At 37.4% G+C, this 12,026-nt stretch overlaps 1 protein-coding gene across 9 annotated transcripts in view; it reads left to right on the plus strand.

Moving 5' to 3' along the window:
* Positions 1–12,026, plus strand: part of PDE4D (phosphodiesterase 4D) — a 533,887-nt gene that overhangs the window by 421,153 nt on the left and 100,708 nt on the right. The gene's annotated exons all lie outside the window — the stretch shown is intronic.

A 12,026-nucleotide genomic window follows, 5' to 3' on the forward strand; every position in this document is an offset into this window, starting at 1 on the left:
TTTATAATATGTATAGTAATTTCACACCTCATAATATTTTGTTTTATTAATACAAAAAGCACTAAATTTATAGCTCTGTAGGTTTTGCTTTGTCACATTTGCTTTCAGAGTCCAACAGTAATTTACTCAATAAATGATCTTACAGCGACTGGTAGAAACATACAATATAGGAGCATAAGAGATTGTAACAAGAACATGCCCATATTACAGTAGTAGTTAATGCAAATGAGACTGTGAATGAACTGTTCCAATGATCTCAAGGATGAGCAGAAGATGAAGTTAATCAAACATGCATTATAACCAAAATGAAATGTGACCTTCATCTTTGTACTAATTTTTAGAAGGCAAACTGCAACACTGCATTTGAAGTCAGTTTTCTGATAGGCTGCCATTAACAGCTGTTGGTAGTGCTACAGCAGGCTAAAACTGAAAACTGGGGATAAGCAAGGGTCTTCAACATGTGCCCAAATGTAAATACAGTAAGCTGATATAGATGTTATTGTGACTGAAAAGTCAAGCACAAAAGACAAGATAGCACTTTACTTTGGAACTTTGGTTTAGTCCTGTGCATAAATAATTTTATACTTTACCTATGTGGTTCTGTATTATTTGTACTTCATGAGAACTCAAAACAAATGCAACTCAATTAATGAGATATTCATAATTTTATAATTTTATTGCTTCTCATTATATGGTCACATGCTTTATTGACAATCTGCTGTTCATATGTGTTGTAAAAGCAGCTCTAGTGCTTTCATTAGCTTCTCTGTGCTGCTCACCATATGACACTTTACTGCTTCTCACTGATGATTAAAGTAATTTTCATCTCACCCTTGTGATAGAAGGAATTGTATCATTTTTACTTAACAGATATTAAACCACAGAGGTTAAAGTGAAAGTATTACCTAACTTAAACATTCAAAATGCATTGTCCAGGACTTCGTATCTTTTTTATCTCCATGGCATGTAATGACTCTTGTATTCAAAACATTTTTTCAATTAAACAGTGAGCAAATGATGAGGGGCTGTGTTACAAGGGAGATATAGCACTTCTACTTGCTTCTTCTTACCCTTTTCCATTGGCATCCCCTTTTAGCACTCCCAGAGAGAGAGCAGTGGATCTGATGGACCTTTGATCCATCCTGAGCAGTAGCTGCTCAGAGGTTCTGAGTTAATCTGTGTTTGTGAGTGTTGATGGCTTAAACATATGGATACCTCAAGAAGGAAAAATACTTAGCCAGTGATGCATGATAAACCAGTCACTTACTTGGTGTAAGGGACTGGTTCATTATCAGGTGCTTTGCAGCTTGAGCAATTATTTCCAGTTCCTGATAATAAAATCACTCTTACTTCTCTGTAGCCCTTTGGTCAGTACCTGTCTTCTGTGGTGAAAGACACAAAAGCCCCCCCCACAGGGTCTTCTTCCTCAGGGTCCTCTGAGACTCTGGGCAAAACAGGAGATTTTTAAAAAAACACTTCAGATTTTTTCAATAATGCTGATACATTAGGTGACAGACTTAAGCTTAGCCTATACTTATAACTTTTTGAAAATTATGAAAAGGTTCACAGAGTCAGTAAAAAACCACAATATTTTGCAGACACTTGGCTAAACCCTAGTTTGTACAACAAAATATGAGTCACTAGAGTATCTCACAAAACAGTTCCCAGAATGTCTTAAATATGAAAAAATGTTATTTTCTCTGTCAATTTCTATCAACAGTTGATCCTTGTTCCCTCTTAAAAACTTGGAAAGAAAATTGCAGGGCAGAATTTAGTAATTTAGCATCACGAAAACACAGTTCTATACAGAGGAACACGAGTCAGCCCTCCTAGGTAATGCTATTAGGCATTGTAATATTACATTTGACATTAAAATAATGTCCTAAAAATCAGGAAAAACGAGACCCAAATGATTCATTATTGCAGGTTATAATTTGCTTTGGACTATTGACATGAATTATCATTGACATTACATGCACTCAGTGAATGTTCTCAGGGTCTAACACAAGTGTAAGTGTGTACGCACAAGATAATTCATCTCAGCAATCTTCCAAGGTTAGCTGCTGAGCTTGTTACCCTTTAAAGGTTGTTGTTTGGATGTGGTAGAGAACTTCCAGAACTCAAATCACTACATGTACTGTAATACCTTATGTAGGAGTCTAGGGAAGAGGAAGAGACAAAAATCCAATACCCAGAATTTAAAGAACTGAAGTGGAAAGGATGAAAAAATTTTGTTAAACCAAAGTATAAAAATTTTAGAACTCTAAAGGTCTTAGTACCTTGAGCTTTCACTCTTTACAAAATGTATAGTTTGCCTTCAATAACAATTACTATTAATATATCCAACACAAATTCTTGTGGAAGTACAATTTGTTTGTGATTAATTGCCAGCAATTATTTATTGCAATGAGAAGAATGCTTCAGTGGTGTGAGAAAAAAAAATAATTGCTTCCTGTCAAATATAATTATGTGTCTTTACCTAGAGCTTTCATTGTCATGGGCAATCTTGAACAATACCTAAAGAAACAACTGCAATTTCTTACCTAGTTGTCTCCTGTCCACCCTCCTCTGAAGCTGGCCTTGATTTCATGTTGCTATTTATGTGTGCACATTGTACTGTTGAAACAAATGATCTTCTATGTGCAAGTCCCTATCATTTGGGCTTTAGAGCTTCTTCTCTTTGGGCCTTTCTGTCCACAGCCTTTATTCATTTTCTTTAATGCATGGTTTTTGAAGAAAATGTTTCTTAAGGTCAGTTGTGCACAGATTTAATAATTATGAACTAAGTGATGCTGAGGATTGCAAGTTCTCTTGTTATAATGGTCACACTGGATCACACGATGGCTCACTGGATCTCTTTCTAAGAAGGACTTGGGCTTACCTGTATGAGTTCAGAGAAGGCCAAAAAAAAGATCAGAGGGCTGGAGCACCACTTCTAGGGGGATGGGCTGAGAGAGCTGAGCTTGTTCAGCCTGGAGAAGAGAAGGGAGACTTAGAACACGAGGGAGACATTAGAACGCCTTCCAGTACCTGAAGGGGACCTATAAGAACACTCAATAGAGTGACAAGAATATAGTGACAAGAGACAAGGTAATGGCTTTAAGATGAAGAAGGATAAGTTTAGATTAAATGTTAGAAAGAAACTCCTCATTGTGAGGATGATATACCTCTGGAACAGGTTGCCCAGAAAAGTTGTGAATGTCCCATCCCTGGAAGTGGACAAGGTCAGGTTGGATGGAGATCTAAAAAAAGTGATCTGGTAGAAAGTGTATCCCTGTTCATGGCAGCTGGGCTGAAACGAGTAATTTGTGGTCACTTCCAAACCAAACCAGTCTATGGTTCTACCATTCTGGGCCATATTTTCTGGTATGGGAATATAGCATAAAGTAACCAGGAATGCTTAGTCCTGCCACCTTCTGTCACAGGTACTCCTTGCAAAAGGTCTTTGTCACTAAACACAGGAAATGTGTAACCTTATCTTCTGTCACCTAGTATTTATCACCATTGGGGCTGCATATGATGATGTTTTAGATAGACATGTTTTGCTGGGAAACTTCATAATGCATATTAGTGTTATCCCTTGGAATATTTTTACCCATTCTATGGAGTCTGTGTTTTCATCAGTACTGTAGGGTATTGATTCAAATATTACAGGTCTGAGAAACTCCCTGTTTTCTTACATTTGCTTTATCACACTGGTAATTAATAAATAATATATAAGCAATTTAATAATGATTTTGATAATGGCATTTGACTGGATTCACAGAAAGAGGAGACTGAGCTCTTTCAGTGTATTTAGTTTTCCATCTCTGGCACAAGTTTGGTTCTCAACCATGTTCTGCTAATACCTTAGGGAAACTGCATTTTAACTAGAGTCAGGAAACATGCTTGGTGGATGGTTTGCATATTTTTATTAACTGATACATAAGCATTTTTATATGCTTTTAAATTTTATTCTACAACATTTAAAATAAATAATAATTTACTGTGTATTACAGTAAATTCATGCCATGTGGTCACAAGGTGCAAGATGGTTTTGTATCCCAGCATCCAAATACTACCTGGAAAATAGTGGTGCAGAAAAAGATATTGGTATATGTGGATCAAAACTCACCCCGGAAAGATAAACAATTTTTCTTGAACTTGAATAAACTAGGTAAAGTGATTAAAAAAAAAAAAATCTGAAGATAGTTCAGTATGCATGCCATCCAGAGGAACCTAAACAGGCTGAAGAAATCGGTGCATGGGAATCTTATGAAGTTTAGTGAGACCAAGTGCAAGGTGCTGGACTTGGGTCAGGGCAACACCTGAGGGGATGAACAGATCAATAAGAGCTCCAGGGAGAAGGACTTGTGAGGCTGGACATGCCCCAGCCATGGGCACTCACAGCCCAGAGAGCCACACGTGGCCTGGGCTGCATCCAGAGCAGTGTGGGCAGCAGGGCAGGGAGGGGATTCTGCCCCTCTGCTCTGCTCTGCTGAGACCCCACCTGTAGTGCTACATCAGCTCTGGGGTCCCAGCACAGAAGGACATGGAACTGGTGGAGCAAGTCCGGAGAAGGCCACAAAGATGATCAGAGGGATACAGCACCTCTCCTCTTTGGAAATACTAAGAGAGTTAGGTACTTACAGCCTGGGAAATAGAAGGCTTTGGGTGACCTAATTGCAGTGTTCAAGTACCCAATTTACTGGAAGGATGGAGAGAGACCATTCACAAGAGCATATGAATTCACAGGACAAGGGGGAATGGCCTAAAAGTGAAAGAAAGTAGGTTTGGATTAGATATTAGGAAAAAATTCTTTACTGTGAGGGTGGTGAGGCACTGGAACAGGTTGCCGAGGGAAGTTGTGGATTCCCCATCCCTGGGGATCATAGGAACATAAACCCACTTAATGACTTAAGTGAATGGTGACAGATAGACTGCACTCAAATAATGACAGTAATGGAATGGAGAGCCATCAGTCCAGCTGAGCCTGCAATCCTAGAAATGCAGTCGAAGTGTACCTGCAGCAATGGCATACAAGGGTGGCAGGGACCAGTAGGCTTGCGGGGTACTTGGAGCACCCTAGGGCTTGCTGCTTGGTCTTTCTCATGTCTGGATCAAGTGGTTCTGTTTTTCAACATTCTTTTTCTCAGATTGCCCAAAATACTTCTAATTCTTCAATATTTTCTGCAGATTTTGTCATTCAGATCTCAGCTGCCACAGATTTTAGCAGAAGCATTGGAGAAGAGAGGCTTGGTGGCTTTTTTTGTTATCTAGAAGTAGAAATATTAATCCCCTTAGGTCTATTAGATCAGAAGAACCTTATAAAGTGACTTAAATCTAGTAAAAGAATGAACAGATTACCACATTTCTTGGAAGTTATTTTTCATTTCATTTGTCTTGTGGTTCTTGTTTGAATTGTTATTATACTAAAAAAAGACAACTATTTCAGCTTCAAAGAAACACCAAAACATCAAATCCATGGGATAGGATCTGGAATTTGGCATTCGATTTGAGCATCACATTAGTAGAAAGAAGGTCACTCCCAAGACCAAGTTTAGAGAATAAAACTTGCCAGGTGAGGGATGATATTCTCTCTGAGAAAAAAAATAAAATAACAAATGGAATCCCAGTACAATGCTCAAGTTGATGTGATATGTGCCTTAAAAAAGAGTTTCAGGCCAAACGGGTAGACCACTGAGGGGTAATTAAGAATAATGAGGCGACACTGTGGAAAGCACATCTTCAGCTGAGTACCAGGAAACAATTCAAAGCTAAAGTACCAAAGAAACTGAATAGTCTTCACAGGAAACTCCTTGCTTGGAAACTTCATAACAAAACATGAAGCAGTTTGTTTTGAGAGATTGGATTTCCTGAGATGCTTGCTCAAAAAACGTGACACACAAGATAAATAGACAACCAGAGTTCCTTTGTTAACATGCTTGAGTTTACCAGTTCTTACTAATGTTGGTTTTTTGTCCTACACATCTTCCATTTGTCTGTTTCCTGGGCTTTTAATATTGTCTTATAATTTTGGACCTAATAGCCTTGTACACTCAAAAGCTTCTAAAAACAGTTATGTCAACAGAAAAAGCCAAGTTGTACTGCTAAAAAAAAAAAAAAAGCAAATCACAAAATGCCATATTTTATTCTTTTGCTTGGAACTTTGATACGGGAAATTCTACCCACATCTCTTCTAAATATGGACTTAATCATAGGGCTTGCTTTCTGAACCACTGGAACTCAACTGGAAACTGAAAGCCACAACCAGATAGTTGGCTTGAATTCTACAGGGGTTCATGGAAATTCAGATTTAGATCATATGTTCCTTCTAATATCATTTGGTTACAATTGACTGGAAATATTTTAAGTAATGGAAGGCAAAAATTTTTCTTAATTTTGTTAGAAAGAAAACAAAAACATCAATTCACATATAAACACTTTTCTCTTCAAATGTAGAGAGTAGGTATTATATTCCTTCTAAAATATCAATACAGATGTTTTAGTTTTCCTTCCCTCATTTTACTGAGGTGTTTTTTTTGTTGTTTCATTTTGCTTTTTTTTTTTTTTTTACTAGTCTTGGGGGAAAAGACAGAAAGAAAGGAGATAACCAGATGTGGATTCTTCTGCATCACTGGGTAGACACTGTCAGTAAGGAAACATTTTGAAAGGTCCCAAAACAAATAATTAGCCTAGTATTCAAATATAAAAATCTACTGATTTAGTTTTTCTTGGTTTTTATTTGGTTTTTTTCTGATGCTGCAGGTTGGCCTATTCAATACCTAAAATCTTCTGGGATCCTGTGGCAGGAGCAGACTAGTGACAACTTATTTCTTTATGATAAAGAGAATTCTAAAGCTTCATCTTTCATTTTGGGGTAACTGTGCCTGACAAAAAAAAAAAGGGACACCTTAGCTGTAGTAACAATTTAATGCTTAGTTAATTAATAAGCAATAAAAGGCCCAAATGAAATCACAAAGACCTACCAAGGAATCTTAGATACAGGCACACTCCAGCCTTTCTCTACAATCCTCCATATTCATGGTGCATTCCATCAGCTGTGGTGACCCACTGCTTATTTAAATCTGAAGCAATCCAAGAAATAATTTCAGATTCTGCTGTTGAAAGCCACATCCAATCCTTCCCTTTCTCCAGTTGCTAAGACCACCTTCCTCAGAGATTGGCTCCTGTCCTGGGGCACAAACTAAATAGTTTACCCTTTCCTTGGAACATTGTATTTTTATTACCTTGCTTTTGCTCTAATTTAGATCCTGCTCAAAGGGAGTTGCTGCAGGGCAGGTCTTCTCTGATAATTTCAGTGAATTACAGCTGCTACACCAAATGCACATATTTTGTGTAATATTTGGATTGTGCTACCAGGTGAAAAAACAGGACACAAATTCTTGGAAGTGAGGACATTGAGAAGTGTATGTAGGTCATAGCACAGATGGCTGGAGAGATTGCTTGACACTAGGACAATGGATTCCTTTGATGGGGGAAAAAAAGTGCTCCTCCAGAACTTGCCTGTCCCTCTGTAATGCTAAAGATGGCCTTAAAAGATAAGATGTCCCCAAGAGGTTCAATTAATTTGGCTCTCCCTCCCTGTAGTTTCCAAGATGAAAGTGGGAAGACACTTAAAGGGGAATAACAGGAGTACAATTTGCATTCTTAAAAAGTCTAGTAAGTTCTTCATTTTAGGGTGAAATTTATTTCCTTCTCTCTGTTACTATTGCATACTTCTCTAAAAATTAAAACCACACAAAACCTAAAGAAAATACCCCTCCGCCCCAAAAAAAAAAGAATGCTGCAGAGTTAGTGCTAAATTCTCAGTACTAAGGAAAACCAACACTTAGATTTTCTGTTCAGCCTTAATTACGAACTCCTGGGTATAGTGATTATGATGCCATTTTCCTTATGTAACTAAAATCCATATTTTACATACAGACCTCCACATTTTTTCTTTTAGCAGCATGGCAGAGTAGGAAACCCATTTCTAGGGACTCAAAAAGAAGTCCACAGTTTCTTGCAATATGCAAAGAAGCTGTGCAGTCATAAACAACAAAGAAGTGCTGCTAAGATTCAGAATCAGGATCCAGAACCCCTCTTGTTCTTGCCACAGAGTCTCAGTATTGTCTGAAGAAAATATCTAACCATCTTCCAATCTTCCTAAAGTTTGCTGGTGGGTTTATTTGTACTTTTTGTGTTAGGAGAACAAGGAAGATCAGCCATGTTTAAAAATCACTCCGTTTTGTCCCCAGCTTAGTACAGAGCATGGATGACAGAAAGTGGGCAAGAAGAGCAAACAAGATGAACAGCCAAACAAGGAAAAAAATTCTGAATTTCATCTCATGTCAAGTTTGTCCGCACTGAACACTGAATAAGGCAGGCTCTAAAGATAAAAACTATCCACTAATGCCTTAAAACATTTTGTCAAAATGCAGACACAAAAGTTGCTGAATTATCACTGACTTTTCAGGGCTTTGGCATCTCTGGAGTTGCAGCAAAGCTCTTTGAACACATAAAATTCTGGGATGTCTGTGCCAAATGCCTGTCACCAAAGGCAGTTTCAGTTTGCATGCATTATGCAAAGTGCCCAGAGCTGGCTGCAGAGCAATGGTGTAGAATTCTGTCTTTACTACCTGTGAAATGAAAGGAAAAGAGTTCCTGTGCTCTTTAGTAACAACTTCCATGAAAATATTCTGTTTCTCTGTTCTTTGTAATTCACAGCATACTCTTGCTGTGGCTTAAAACTTGCTAAGAGTGAAAAGATAAATATGAAGCAAGCACAGCTGACTTTTAGCAATTTCCGTTCAGGCAAGTTAAAGAGCCTGTCCTATTTTGTGTCTTGAAGTTTAGATTTTTTTCAGTGTATGCAACAACAAAGAGCAAATAACTGGTATTGAAGTGCTCAATTCCCCATTCTGATTCTCTCTTCTTTTGATACAGTGTAGTTAGAAGTAGAGTTTCTTAAAATAAGAGATGTGATTCAGACAAAGAAACAATTTCTATGATTTTCATTGTAATAACTCTTATTTTGATTTAGAATTCTACAAGCTTTTGTATCAGAAAGTGTTGGCAAATGTCTCAGAAAGATCTAAATAAGACACTTACCTGCTAAAACATTTCAGAAAATTTTTAATATGAACATAGCTTTCTGAAAAAAAGGTCTCTATTCACACTTTCTTTTTACTGTAGAGCTGAACACTATTTTTCTTGATGCATATTTTCTTGGAACAGCACGAGGCAAATCCAACTGATCTATTCGGATCCTGTTTTTTGCTTTTTACACCCATCTAGTGGTCCCCACGCAGTACAGCAGGATAAAATTTCTGTTGCAACAGCAGCGTCTTATGCAAGTTTGTCTTTACCTGGTGATGCAAACCAAAGGACGTCTCCCAGGTGAAACTGCAGTTCTACCTAACAGACTTCTAAATTTTAAAAATTGAATATGTTACAATCTGAGAGTGAAATAATTTGTAGAGGCCTGCCTTTGTTTCTGACTGGAGGAAATTGTTGGTAATATAATATTCGTGTAATGTCCACAAAAAGGGGATGAAGAAAATAAAAAACTCTGCAAATAAAACCATATTTGTTTTATACAACTGAATACTTCTGATTCAGTTGAATATATAAGTCCACTGTTAAAGAAAGCAATTTAGCATTAGCTCTTTTTTCAAAATTTTCATACTCTAAGTGGGACTTACATTAATCTTCATTTATTTATATCCAGCTTTTAACTTTTGTTTTAAAGTTCCCAGGAAAACTCATATATATTTGAAATGATGCTATCATTGAAGAAATTAGTTTTACTGAGAACAGTCTTCGGTTTTACCTGAAATTGCAGGAATTATCTCCACTCTGCCCTCAATAGAAAACAAAATATGCAGACTACGTATTGATTAGAAGTTTGTGTTTTCTTGAAGCTGTTTAAAAGGCATTAAAGTTATTCAGGAAACAAAATATTAATGTTAGGAAATTTGGATATAATGAGCTAAAACCTTCATTACCATTGTGATTATTTTGCACTCCTGCAATATTTAGGAATTCAAGCTAAAAAGACATTGATTGATAACAAGTAATTATAGTCATGCTAGTAACAATGGTAATGTGGTTATGAACCAATGACACTACAAGCTGCAAAGGACATTTTACTGTAGCATTCATGGTATCTTGCTCTTTCCAATACATTCTCAAATACTCTGTGTGCAGATTTCACAGTCATCATAAAGATGCAGCAAACAGGGGAAATGAAAAGCAAAGAGTAACTCAGCACTTAGTCCAAGATCACCTAGACGGCTGGTGCCAGAACTCTTATTTGTTGTCTCATGGCTTAAAGTTTCTTAGTTTGAGGTTCATGAAGCAATAGGACATTTAAAGACACAGGCATACTCAAATCAAATCAGTCCTGGGAAGAAGTGTATGTGTTTGGATTTACTGACAGGTAATTGTTCTGAAAACTACAGTAAAAAGAGAATTAAATTACTGTGCTCTCCTGAATTTTTTAAATAGTATTTTCTGCATTTTTTTTTTTAAGAGAAGCAAACAAACCAACTGCATTTGCTTTTCTACATTCAAATTGTAAATGGTGAATACAAAGAAAATAATATAGTCTGAATGTGGCAGTAAGGCAGTAAGTTCTAGAAATATGCTCAAAGTAAAAATAAAAAAATGAAATAAATAATGAAACAGAAATCTATCCTCTGCCAGGCAGTGTGCATCTGTGTCAAAATAAGCAATACATGTTTCTTTGATTACATAATTTAAGAAGGGAAGAAAAGGTCATGGAAATCCTGTCACTTCAGCAAAGTATTGAAGTGGCAACCTCATTGAAACCTCAGGTCAATGGGAGATAAAACAAGCTGGTACAGAGTAGCATGTACTAGCTGTGACACTTGTTTTAGCCTGAAGTCTAATCAACAGCTGACTTGCACTGCATCTTTTCTGCTGTCCTTAGCTGTAACTGGAAACCTGTGGCTGTCCTTCAAATAAACACCATTTTCAAAAGAATACTTCATATGGGTCCAGCAAAAATGCATAATATGCTGCTAATGCTTATCTATGTTTAAAAAATTATGCCAAAGATCCTCTGTTCATCCCTCATTCTTAAACGCTTTAGCAGTGTTATTTTTGTCCCCATTACTATGGCAAACAAGCCTAGAGATCTAGTCTTGCTAATCCACACATTTGTAACCTCTCAGATTGCACACCACAAGACAACCAAACACGAAGCCGCATGCTGCAAAAAACCTCCATACAGTACCAGGTGGAGCTGTTGGGCTGTCAAGCAACACAGATTGCCATGAACACATCCTCTCAGCACCACTCCCCCTGTACCAGCGTTTAATTGTTTGCAGACCCCTGTTCAAGGTCTTTGCACTGATTTTCAAAGCCCTTGGTAGAAACATTACCATCTATGAAAAGCAGCATCTACTTTCTCCTTCTCTTTCTTTCTTTTCCCTCGTCCTTCAGCCTCTCTAGACAAAAATTTTCTCTAGGAATGATAAGCCTCTTTACCACTCTTCATACAAAACACAGCAACCAAAACTGCTGAATCTAGACTGTGAGGTTCAGACACAAATGGCTACAGAAGTTCTTCTGCTTGGCAATTAACAAAGGACTCACTGCTTCCATCTGTTTGTAAAACAGCAAACCTAATGCAGGCACATGTGCTCAAGCACATGCCTATGCCCTAATGCAGCACTTTTTTTACTGGGACAAGATAAAGTATGTACTTGAAATATTTTTGTAGTAACAAAATATTAGGATTGGATACTTAATAAGGAAAAATCCCCCAGCTGCCTTAGCAGTGGGAGACAGGATAATTGGTGTCCAGCTCAGGAGAGAGCTGGGACCTGAAGAAATAAATAGTGAAATATCATGTTTCTGCTGGTATAGAGCTCATGGATGCACTCTACATGCAGAGAAGTAGAAAGCTTCCTGTGTTTCTAATAGCATGGGACTTTTCTCTGCCAATTTTCTTTTACTTCAGCCTTGGGGGATTTCTTGTTTATCAGTAATTTTAAAGTATCTCTCTTCTGTGGCTG

This window comes from Haemorhous mexicanus, chromosome Z (genome assembly GCF_027477595.1).
Source record: "Haemorhous mexicanus isolate bHaeMex1 chromosome Z, bHaeMex1.pri, whole genome shotgun sequence".
Taxonomy (NCBI): domain Eukaryota; kingdom Metazoa; phylum Chordata; class Aves; order Passeriformes; family Fringillidae; genus Haemorhous; species Haemorhous mexicanus.